Source organism: Cyphomyrmex costatus, unplaced genomic scaffold (genome assembly GCF_001594065.2).
Source record: "Cyphomyrmex costatus isolate MS0001 unplaced genomic scaffold, Ccosl1.0 scaffold2, whole genome shotgun sequence".
Lineage (NCBI taxonomy): Eukaryota > Metazoa > Arthropoda > Insecta > Hymenoptera > Formicidae > Cyphomyrmex > Cyphomyrmex costatus.
The window spans coordinates 2,588,333-2,600,704 of record NW_017276038.1 but is presented as its reverse complement, the minus strand read 5'-3'; the positions used below and the strand labels follow the sequence as shown (position 1 = coordinate 2,600,704).

General features: G+C 36.9%; 1 long non-coding RNA gene across 1 annotated transcript; it reads right to left on the bottom strand.

Moving 5' to 3' along the window:
* Positions 1-6,483: 6,483 nt before the first annotated feature.
* LOC108773212 (uncharacterized) lies at positions 6,484-8,145 on the bottom strand. The gene is made up of 5 exons (XR_001940680.1): positions 8,008-8,145; positions 7,687-7,911; positions 7,385-7,616; positions 6,968-7,200; positions 6,484-6,628 (listed from the first exon to the last, which is right to left on the bottom strand). It is a non-coding gene; the product is annotated as an uncharacterized LOC108773212 (long non-coding RNA).
* Positions 8,146-12,372: the final 4,227 nt, after the last annotated feature.

Genomic DNA, 12,372 nt, shown 5'->3' with positions numbered 1-12,372 from the left:
GAGGAATATGACTTCACGGAGGAAACGATGTCGCGGCGTATTGCGGGTTCGCGATACATAAGCGACGTATTAGGTTTGTTCGCGTCGCACGCTCCAACATGCTCCAATATGCTCCTACCATAGCTCTTGCTCACTTCAACGAGCACGTTGGAGAGAGTAAGAGCTATGATAGGAGCATATTGGAGCATGTTAGAGCGTGCGACGCGAACAAACCTATTACGTCACGCGGGGTCAGTGATTACCGGGCGCGGAGTCCGTTGAGCACGATCCGCCACCGCTGCCGCCGCCACCGCTGCTGCTACTATCAGCTTCGCCGCCACCGCTGTCGCCGCCGCTGCGCCGCCGCGCCGCCGCCGCCGTTGCCGCCATACTTGCCATTTCTTTTTCTCTCATGCGTTGCTATCTTCTATACCACTCCTTATCGTGGTTTTCTCGCATGTAAATATTAATTTTTTTTAAATATTAAATACGACCGTACATGAGAGAACACGTTTTATTTTTATTTAAAAATTGCTTAATAATAAGATTGCAATGATATTGTCGCAGGCGGATGTCGGTACGCGATGATGCTGTCGGCGTGTAATCATATATGTAATACTCAATATTATGTCGGCACCGTGATATTGGCACCGCCGTCGGACCTCTACTAGCAATATAGGAGTATTACATATATGCGTGTAATGTGATACCGCAAGAAGATAGGTTAGCGCGAAGAAAGAAGGAAGGAAACAAATAATTGTGCGGACACAGACTTAATCTATTTATTCATTTATTATTTTTTTTTTTCGTGTAATTAATTAATCTATTTATTCATTAATTTTTTTATATAAATTATTATTTAATTATTTAAAAAGCGTGATCTTCTAACATGATCTCGATATCGCCGTCGAACTCTGTCGGCACGTGTGTTATACGATACCGCGAAGAAGGAAGGAAACAAATAATTGCGGACACTGAGATGTAAACTCTTTTAATCTTACTTTTTATTTAGTTATTACATTTTTTTCTTTTTTCAAAATATAAAAATATTTAATTAAAAGAAATAGTGAGACATATAAAAAGTTATATATACAAATAAAATCAAATAACCTGCACTGCTTTAGCAATTCACTATTATACTCTAGCACCGCACTATTGTACTCGAAGAAGATACACTTTTTGCACTCATAATATCTATCATCGTACGCATCAAGTAGCTTTTTAATAATAGGATGCTTCACACGATTGTAAGTTTGCACAAATATGTTGTCTCTATTATCACCAATTCGACACATTTCTCGCTATCTGCGAAAATCGTTATGCATCTGCAGTAATGCTCGAGCTTATACTCGATTTTCCTCACTCAACCATAATCATCTTTTGCACGGAAATTTCTATTTTTACAACCATCATTCTTACATTCGCCTCAAAACCGCGTGTACTATTTATCGCGCGTGCAAGGACCAATCATAAGCAGGCTCTTTGTTAATGATTACCTGTTTCACAACGCGCTCACCGTGTATTTATCGATCACGAAGTAACTGCACCGATATTCGCACCATTGTCTCTTCTCTGCGAATTACCGAGAACGTATTTCACGTCTTCTATAATGCGTGGTCTACAATGGGCAGTAGCAGTAGTGGATTAAGGAATAGGCGTAGAAATCGACCAATGATAGTTAATTGTCCTCCTCACATTCGACTATGATTTGTTGATTTCTACGCCTACTCCTTAATCAACTACTGCTACTGCTCATTGTAGACCACGCATAAGATTGTTGTTACATCCTATACCTCCAGTATAAAGTCAATTATCTTGTCAGTGTATTCCATATTTTGGTTCTTTCGACATTTGTAGAGTGGACATACGTTACATGGATGCATCGTATACATGAGCTGTCTGTAATTGGAGGAAGACTGGTTGTTTAACTCATCGAGGAAAATCGTTAGTTTCGATGAAGTAGGTGACTGCACCAATCGTTCGGTATCCGCTCGTTTTTCAATGAACGCCTTCCATGTAGCATGCAGCAGGATGACGCGATTGCCTCGGGTGTCGTTAATCTCAATTTTTATGAAAAGACATTGATCCCACGGCGATCTCGATCTCCAGAAATTTGTACGCTGTTGGTGTCAGCGCTAAGGTACTATATATATTAGGTGGGAATATGCATCCGCTATATTGGCTCCTGGCAAAATCGTCGATCTTAAATACACGATTCTGCTAATTCAATGATAAACCTAAAAGTATAAGATTATGGTAAATGTTAAGAAGATTTCGGCCATCTTAAGTTTTGATAAAAATGCATTCAATCGATGCGTTTTCGCGTAAAAATAAAGATTTGTAAAGAAGAAAAAGAAGCGTCGTTCTCAGTCCCTGTGAACTGAGATAATAATCATTAAAGTCGACAACTATTTAAATTAGGAAATCTGTAACAGCAGTGATTCATTGTTTTTAAAACATAAACTTACTGTTTTAGCAAAGTATTTGTTTTTAATGCAGAAGATTTGTGTTCTTATAGCAGTGAACCATTGCTGTGACAGATTTCCTAACTTGAATAGCCATTGACTTTAACGATTAATATTTTGATTCATAAGGCAAAGCAACGTTTTTTGTTGTTGTCAAATCTTTAGTTTTACGCGAGAACGCATCGATTGAGTATATTTTTATCAAAATTTGAGGGTATATGTATATATATTTATATATACATTTTAGAATGTTTCTAAAAGAATACAACTTTCCTGACATCCTTCATAAAAACTTTTCTGAATGTTTCAGAAAAGTTTTTATGAAGGATGTCAGGAAAGTTGCATTCTTTTAGAAACATTCTAAAATATCTTTGAAACATTTTGTGATGAATGAAAAGGTTTTTAACCTCAATTTTCCATTTCTCATCTTTTGCTCTAAATAATTGAAATAAATGTTTAGTGATAAATATAAGTACTTACCTCGCATAATCTTGAATTCGAAGAAGGTATCCAGTTGTCACGTCGACAGTTTATTAATCACTTTTTTCTTCTTTCTGCTTCTGTTACAAATTGGAAAGTTTGAAACCCGGCTTCACTCCTAATCTTACAATTTAATGCACTACAACCGCCCGTTTTATTTATTGCACTTAATTCTACGACCGCGTTTCGTATACACTGCCAGTGTACTGAAAATTTATAGTATATTATAGATTTTCAGTACTGGCAGTACGGCATCTTTGCTTAGCTCGAATCTTCCTGCACTGCACTGAGAAAAAAAAGTAGTTGACTCAACTAAATTGGCGATCACGGGCTGTCAAGCAAATATTTTGTTAATTCAAAGATATGTCCTGTCGAAATAAATAAGTCATTGTTCAATGTACTATACTGCGTATTTGACTCAAATTAATACATATTTCGACTAACAAAATATTTGCTTGATAGCCCGTGACCGCCAATTTAGTTGAGTCAACTATCTTTTTTCTCAGTGTGACTAGGAGCCAATATGGCGGATGCATATTCCTGTATAATATAGTACCCTAGTCAGCGCAAATGTTTACCCCATGATGTTACATGCGCTGCAATGAAGGATAAATAAGTGATATATACAGACTGCATCAGAGTCGCTTTAAAGATTTCAACACGGATTCTGACGTTTAACATGAACTATAAGTATTTCAATTGTATCTGTGAAAACATCTTGTCTATATATATATATATCACTTATTTATCCTTCATTGCAGCACATGTAATATCATGGGATGAACATTTGCGCTGACACCAACAGTGTACGAATTTTTGGAGATCAAGGTCGCCGTAGGACTAATGTCTTAAGTAGAAATTGTGATTGGCGACATTCGAGGCAATTGCATCATCCTGCCGCATGCTACGTGGATAGCGTTCATCGAAAAACGAGCGGATACCGAACGATTGGTGCAGTCACCTACTCCATTGAAAGTAACGATTTTCTTCGATGAGTTAAGTAACCTTGCTCTAATTGCAGACAGCTCATGTATACGGTTCATCCATGTAACGTATGTCCACTCTGCACATGTTGAAAAAACAAAACATGGAATACGCTGACGAGCTAGTTGACTTTATGTTGGAGGAAGGTACAGGATGTAACAATGATCTTATAGAAGACGTGAAATACGTTCTCGGTAATAAATACACGGTGAGCGCATTGTGAAACGGGTAATCATTAACAAAGAGCCCGCTTATGATCTTTGCACGCGCGACAAATAGTGTATACGCGGTTATGAGACGAATGTAAGAATGATGGTTGTGAAAATAGAAATTTCCATGTAACAGACGACGACTATTGTTGGGTGAGAAAAATCGAGTATAAGCTCGAGCGTTACAGCAGATGCATAACGATTTCTGCAGATAGATATAGTGAGAAATGCGGCGAATTGATGATAATAGGGACAATATATTTGTGCAAACTTGCAGTCGTGTGAGAGAGAGAAACATCCTATTACAAGAAAAACTTAACGCGTGCGATGATAGATGCTATGAGTGCGAAAATTGTATCTTCTTTCTCAAGTATAGTGTATACAATAGTGCGGTACTAGACCGCTATGTCATTACAGATATAGAACGATATTCATGCAACGCATGTGAACAAATAACTTGCTCCGTAGAAGAGTGTGACATTATCTAAAAAAGGATGAAATAAAAGACATGGAAAACCACGAGCGAGTGGAACGCGAACTGCTGAAGCAAGATAGTTGTTTGATTGTATATATATATAACTTTTCATATGTCTCATTATTTCATTTAATTAAATACTTTTATATTTTGAAAAAAAAAATGTAATAAATAAATAAAATTAAAAGAGTTTATATCTTAGTGTTCGCAATTATTTGTTTCCTTCCTTCTTCTTCGCGGAATCGTATAACACACGTGCCGACAGAGTTCGACGGCGATATCGAGCTCATGTTAGAAGATCACGCTCATTAAATAATTAAATAATTATTTATATAAAAAATTAATGAATAAATAGATTAATTAATTACATGAAAAAAAAAAATAATAAATGAATAAATAGATTAAGTTTGTGTCCGCACAATTATTTGTTTCCTTCCTTTCTTCTTTGCGCTATCCTACCTTCCTGCGGTATCACATTATGCGCCAATAGCATCATCGCGTGCCGACATCCGCTTGCGACAGTATCATCACAATCTTATTATTAAGCAATCTTTAAATTATAAAATAAAAATAAAATGCGTTCTCTCATGTACGGTTCTATTTAATATTCAAAGAAAAATAAACATTTGCATGCGAGAAAACCGCGATAAGAAGTGGTACAGAAGATAGCATAAGAGAAAAAGAAATGGTAAGTATACATGGCAAATATAGCGCAGCGGCGATGGTGGTGGACCGCGCCCAACAGACTCCGCGCCCAATAATCACTGTCCCCACATGACGTAATACTCCGCGGATATCGCTTTCTCCGTGACGTCATACCTCTCGTCTATGATGTCATATCCCTCTCCACTCCTGTGAGGTCATACCCCTTGCCTAGAGACGTCATACCCTTCGCCTGCATCCGTGACCATCCCCCGCGCCGCAGTAACCTCTGCCCCTTCCTCCCCTCGGAAGACCTGAGTTAGAACCAGTGTATATATTCTCCTAAGGACAACTCCTGGAGTTTCGCACGGCGGGCGGCTTTCCTTTGAAGAAATAAATCGCCAACGATAAGCCTCTCCTTCTCAGCATTTGAGAGGAGAATTCATCGCGTTCAGTAAGATCCTCCAGGCTGGCAACAAGGCAAAGGTCATTTTATCCTGTGATTGCAGTGACATTCTGCATATTCTTCAACCATCCACTCGAACGAAGGGTCGTCACGAAGCGTTCTATCGTCTGCACAGCTCTATCCATAATTTGATCCGTTAGGGTGGCTGACCCCGGTAATAGTGCGAGCAAAAATCTTCATTCAGTGCACCTGGGGATCGATTCTGTATCTTGAAACAAAGCGAAAATTACAAAAGTAAGCAAATTTACTAGGTACTGACCAATAAAATTATAAATACTTTATTAAATTCGCTCACTTTTATAATTTTCACTTTGTTTCAAGATACAGATTCGACTCCCTGTTTACAGGGGTGGATATAATTGAATCTACTGGAACACTCTTGTGATTGGTTCCTGAACGGACTCGACTGGAATCCTCCGGTGAACAATCTCGACGCCGACAGATGGCCTCTGAACAAGTGTATGGCTCAGCGGTGTACAATGAGGAGCAAAAATGAGTTTGTACTTTAGTGTACATGTATACATACGTTAGTCTCGATGAGCGCACCGCCTGCAGGTGTCGTCGCGCTCATCACACACATACACCAACGTATGTATGTATGTACACCGAAGTACAAGCTTATTTTTACTCCTTATTGTACCTGCGAACCTGGAAAAAAAAAACAAGTGGCATTCAAAGCTGGTGATCGCCAAGACGAAGATGGCACCATTGAAGCAAGTATCATTACCTCGATTCAAGGTCATCCTTCGGGATGGAAGACACTCGTGGTTGATCGAGTGGCGGAGATACAGACAACGCACGGTAGTACCATGTCTCAGGACAGGACAATTCAGCGAATCCTCTGCGTGAGATGCGACCTTGTCGTGGTGCGGGGGATCACCTCGGGTGTCGGCTTGGGGTGCTAACGGTGTCCCGTATGTGCTCTCCACTAAATAGGAGAATCCGTACAAATGTCCGGGTATTAAACTAGATTTTGTGTTAAGAGCGTGTGCTTTGTGTGTGATTAAGAGGGAGATCTTACATCCATCTCAGCAATAAAAATGTATTTTTGAATTCGTGTTAGTGATATTAAGCTTATGTGGTGTAGCCCTTATCTTATTGTTAGACTCGTTCCTAACGACTATATATTCCCTTTTATTTTTGTCAACTAAAAAAAAAAATTTCGGCGGATTGCGCTGAATATCACCGAGTGTCCTCGCACAGCACGACCTGTGATGGCAAAGGCTCTCATGGCTCTCAGGTGGTTCGACGCAGTGGTCAGACATACCTGAGCAGGAGCTACCGGAACAGAGGAGCAAGACTCATGTTGCGACGATCCTCTCACCGAAGGAGGCAGATCTCGGCGTGGCGAACACGGCAAAGTCCTAGTGAAAAATGACAATGAAATCGACGTCGATTCCATTGTCACTTCTCATTGGGATGTCAAAAGATCTTGGGACGCTGACTGCGGAGGAGGTGGACCTGGCACTCATGGAATGAATCTGGACGGCAGGATATTACCTACAAGGAAGAGATTCAAGTAGTACTGAAGAACAGACCTCTAAACAGCAGGGATTCATTATTAAGTTAAATCCCTTTATGAATCAGCATGAGATATCCTCCGTGTTGAAAGTCAAATCAAACACGCACTTCTGGCGTATGATAAGAAACATCCTATCATTCTACCGAAGGATTCAACACTTACCAGAATCATAGTCAACTCTTGTTATTCGAAAACACTACACGGAGGTGTGCAGCAAACGCTTGCTCTGTTCAGACAGAGATTTTGGGTGCCTTGCTCTGTGAAGAATCATCAATGTCGATGATGTGTGCGATAACGGGCGGCGACACCACACAGATCATAGGCGATCTTCCGGAACCTTATGTAACGCATTCAATGGCGGTTCAATCCATCCGCGACGCCGCACTTTGGAGGACTGTGGGAGACAGCAGTTAAATCTCACTCAAGCACCATTTTAGAAGAGTGATTGGAGATGCAACGCTTACATTCGAGGAAATGGCGACATTTCTCTCTCAAATGCATGCCTCATGGTCACTTCACCCAATGAACAACGATTCAGAGGACTTTGCAACATTGACACTTCCTTGTCGGATCAATATTGGCCGTATCGACTCAGATTGTAGTCGGGGCCATTTTACCAAGACTATAAGACTAAGATCTTGTCGGATCAGCTTTGCTAGCCGTCCCTGAACATGCACCGACTGACGCTCCTGCAAACAACCTGTCATGCTGGCATCTCATCCAGAAAATGCGGAGTCAAGAATCAGGCAGATGTGCCTTTTCAGGAGTAAGATCATGCAACCTACCAAATGGCCACTTGCGCATATCACAGCTCTTCCTGACCAGGACATACACGTGCCGTCACCGTCAGGACAGCCTCTTCAGAGCTAACGAGGCCGCTAGTAAAATTTGTTCTATTTCCAAACGACAAATTTGCATTTACTTGAATGTGTTAGGGATCTATTCTGTAACTTATCATTATTAAATGATATCTCTATGGTAATGACTGTATTCTTAACAATCACTTGATGACAATTTGTAAAAGTTATCCTGTAAGCATATTGTTAAAGTCCAAATGACTTATAATCATGCTCAATTTCTTCATCTCTAGATAACTTTTATCTAGGAGATATCTCTTAGAATACAATGAAGATATCTCCTGGATAAAGTTATTCGTTTTATTAAATTTTAGTACATTTATATAAATATTACGCGTAGGATGATGAATAATATAGGTTAGATTCAACTTTTAACGATATCATTTCTCTTAACAACACTTTTTTAGTTGTTAAGTTTACGACAAATTTGTTGCCATTTTATAATTAATGAATGATAGTTAGTACTTATAGAATAGAAAAAGTAATTCACTAATGACAATTGTTTTATAACGACATTGTTAAGGCTTACAGAATAGGACCCTTAATCTCTACAACATAATTATATTTCATTTGCGAAAATTTTCAGTGTTCAGTTTTATAATCAGTGTCATATTAAAAAATATATATATATTATATAGAAAAATATATAAAATTTCACTCACCAGTACTGTAATAAAATTTTATATATATATATATATATAGAAATATAGGATAGAATATATAGAAAAATATATAAAATTTCACTCACCAGTACTGTAATAAAATTTATTTGAATAAACAATTATTTTTTATTTATGAATAAATCTCGGCAATACTGATTAATTGTAAGTTAGACTCATATCAACTGACAATGAATGGATATTATTTGAAATGGGGATCTTTATTTTTGTACAGTAGCTCGTGAAAAGAGCTCGTGAAAGACTAATGATAGACTCGTGTTCTAAGAACAATATAATATAAAATAGAACAATGTAAATAACAAATAATGCTAATAACGAATAATACAAATAACGAATAATGCGAACAACTAAGTAGCGAAATCAATAAAGAATAATACGAATAGTGAATAATGATCAATAATACAATGGCAAATAATACGAATAAGGAATAAAATATAAATAAATAATGCAAATAATAAATAAAATAACATATTAGAAACGAGTAAAACTGCGAAGATAGCGCAAAAGGTTTTTTTGTCAAGGAAGAGCGATTGAGAATCTGCTGTGACTATATATAAGTCATATCAGCGGCGGAGGACAGCACCTCCTACTAGAAACTATTAATCACCGTATAGTATCAATAAATCCCAGACAACGTGACAAGAATTACCCACATATTGAACTTGTTGCTGGCAAGGATGTTAGATCTATGGTGATTTTTCTCAGTTTCTGTTATCCACTTTTAAAGTGGGTGATTCCCCAGATCTTTATAACATAATAATATTATGTAAGCTCGTTTATATTTGCAGATATGCAAATTTCGCTTGACATCACCTTGGTCTAAAATACGTACGTTTGTACCAGAGTTGGGCACGAATAATTTTTTATTTAGAATATTATTCAAATAGAACTTTATTTATTATTTGCATTATTTAATATTTATATTATTTTATTATTCGTATTATTCGCTATTGTATTATTGATCATTATTCGTTATTCGTATTATTCTTCATTTATATTATTCGCTAATCGGTTGTTCGCATTATTCGTCATTCGCATTATTTGTTATTGGCATTATTTGTTATTTACATTGTTTTATTTTATATTATATTGTTCCTAGAACACGAGTCTATCATTAGTCTTTCACGAGCTTTTCGCGAGCTACTGTACAAAAATAAAGATCCCCATTCCAAATAATATCCACTCATTTGTGAGCCTAACTTAATCAATATTGCAGACAGATTTATTCGTAAAGGTCTTAAATAAAAAATAATTTTTTATTCAATATGTCATTTATTCGAATACATCATTCCCACACACATACATAAATATAAATGTTATTTAAATATAAAAATGATGAAAAAGAAAAATGGCTACGAGCCAAAAATTCGTTAAAATATAAAATTTTAGTAAATAAAAATTGTCATTTAGTTAAAATTACATAGTTTAATTAGACAACAGACGTTTCAACCTCTATTAGGTCATTATCAATGTTACAGAAATAATAATCGATTATATCATTCTTAAACTTAATAGAGGTCGAAACGTCTGTTGTCTAATTAAACTATGTAATTTTAATTAAATGACAATTTTTATTTACTAACAATTTTATATTTTAACGAATTTTTGACTCGTAGCCTTTTTTTACACCATTTTTAAATTTATTGAACCTTATCACAAACATATTTTTATTTAAATATTAAATATAATTTTATTCTTTATTTATGAATAAAACTTCACTCTTTATTCATTATTCTTTATTCGTAAAAGTGCCCATCTCTGGTTTGTGCGTAGATTCTATTATTTGTTTGATGTATTATATTCTTAAATAATTAAAAATATAGTGACACAAAACGTACAAGGCGTTATCGATCTTTTAACGCTATATCGCAGCTTTTTCGTTACTTGCAGATAAGACAAATGCTTACAATTAGTTTTTATACGTACAAATTTTCAAATCACCTCCCAAATAACATGCATGTTGCATACTAAGATATATATATATATATATATATATATATATATATATCTAAAAAGACATCTTATATGCAACATATGAATGTTATTTGGGCTTATCATAATAAATTTATTGCACCATATTCCTCATATTTCTAATTAAGGCAATAAATATAGACACGAAATTTATTTTAGAATCTATGCATGATAATCAACATAGAATGAAAAAATATAGAACAAATAAAATGGCACCGTAAGTAAAAAAGGCGACAAGTAGTACTGTTGTTGATAACAACATAGTTGTTCACTGCGAAGAAGATGTCTGAATTTCAACCAAAAAAGCATCATTTGCTCGAAGCTTTGCTTTTCTGTTTCAATTTGAAGAAAACTGCTGCTGAATCTCATCGAATGCTTGTTGAAGCTTATAAGGAACTTGCTCTATCTGAAACAACTTGCAAGGAATGGTTTCGACGATTCAAACTTGGCGATTTTGACACGAATGATAAAGCACGTCATCGATACAGAACTGCAAGCAATGGTGGATGAAGATCCACGTTAAACACAAAATCAACTTGCAGAAACGTTGAATGTTACTCAAACAGCTATTTCCAAGCGTTTAAAAGCCATGGGAAAGGTATACAAGGTAGAAAGATTGGTACCATATGAATTGAAAGAGAGAGACATCGAAAGGCGAAAAACCATCTCCGAAATGCTGCTTGCCAGGCAAAAAAGAAAGGGGTTTTTGCATCGAAATGTGACTGGCGATGAAAAGTGGATCTATTTCGATAATCCCAAATGCCGAAAAACCATTTGCGATCCAGGCCAACCCATCGACATCGACGCCAAAACGGAATATTCATGGGAAGGAGGCTATGCTCTGTACTTTATGGGACCAGAAGGGTGTACCATGAGCTGTTGAAACAGTCACAGGAGATCTCTACCAACAACAAATAATCCGTTGAGCCGAGCATTGCGCGAAAAACGACCAGAACATGAGATAAGACAGCATAAAGTGATCTTGCTTCACGACAACGCTCGATCTCATGTCACGAAACTCGTTAAGGAAACGTTAGAAGCACTTCGCTGGGAAGTGCTACCCCATGCGGCTTATTCACCAGACTGTGCCCCTTTCGACTACCACTTGTTTTGGTCAATGGCACACGCACTTGCAGAGAAACACTTCAACTCTTATGAAAGCGACGAAAAATGGGTCTCTAACTGGATAGCCTCTAAAGATGAATCGTTCTTTCGCTGTGGGATCCGCTTATTATCAGAAAGATGGGAAAAAGTCATATCTAACGATGACCAATACTGTGATTGATAAATTCTTTTTATTTATTTTTTAAATAAAGGCTTAATTTTGGCAAAAAAAGGGCAGGTTTCAACTTATATACCTAATAAAAGGAACAACAGACTAAATCATTTTGAACAAACACAACGTTCAGATCATTTTTAAGCCTCCAAGCAAGATCGAACAAATCTTGAGAAATCCCTAGGAACAGAGACTCACTCAGGTTAGGGAGTCGTGTGATTCCACGCGATAGACGATCGACTCGTGATCTGTGGATCCGGGTTCGATTCCGTCTGCTCCCCATATATGTGATTTTTCACGGTTAAAGTGAGATGATTATATGAGAGTGTATAAGAGATGAATAGAGATAGTTGATAAAAAGAAAAT